General features: G+C 31.4%; 1 protein-coding gene across 1 annotated transcript in view; it reads right to left on the bottom strand.

The window, feature by feature from the left end:
- The window catches only part of LOC119592316 (glutamate receptor ionotropic, delta-1-like), a 10,958-nt gene that overhangs the window by 8,766 nt on the left and 1,664 nt on the right, over nt 1-528 (bottom strand). The gene's annotated exons all lie outside the window — the stretch shown is intronic.

Raw genomic sequence — 528 nt, 5'->3', positions numbered from 1 at the left:
TTACAAGCATTTTAACTCAAGCATAGTGGCGCAGCAACCGATCACTCGCATTTGCTATCAAGTAAAGAATAATTCCGTCCTGCTCAAGACCTCAGGCAGAGAGAAAAAAATACGACTGATGACTCGTGCGCGTCTATCGCTCTTCTTCAACGTTACATCAGTGTAAAGAGTATGAATTACTAATCAGTGCGTTTACGATCATCGAAGATATTCTTACTTTATGAATGAATACGCTCAAAAAAAGCAAGAAAAAAAAATATATATTCTATTAAAGATAATAGATTTTTTTTTTTTTTTATAACAAATTTGAAAAAATAGACAGATATTTGTTATTTTCTGGAAATAGAAATGCTTTAACGTAAATGCTTCTTTTTAACACCCCCCCTTTTTTACAAATAAAACCTAACAATGAAAGGTAGAAAATGGATTTTGGAATAAAAACATTGCTGATGAATATATAACAAAGACACATACGAAGAACATTCACACATAATTCAGACGCAACAAGATGTATTGAAAATGACAAGA

The sequence above is a fragment of the Penaeus monodon genome, chromosome 30, assembly GCF_015228065.2.
Source record: "Penaeus monodon isolate SGIC_2016 chromosome 30, NSTDA_Pmon_1, whole genome shotgun sequence".
In the NCBI taxonomy this organism is placed as follows: domain Eukaryota; kingdom Metazoa; phylum Arthropoda; class Malacostraca; order Decapoda; family Penaeidae; genus Penaeus; species Penaeus monodon.
Note: the sequence above shows the minus strand (reverse complement) of the source record. Positions and strands in the feature narration are given on the sequence as shown.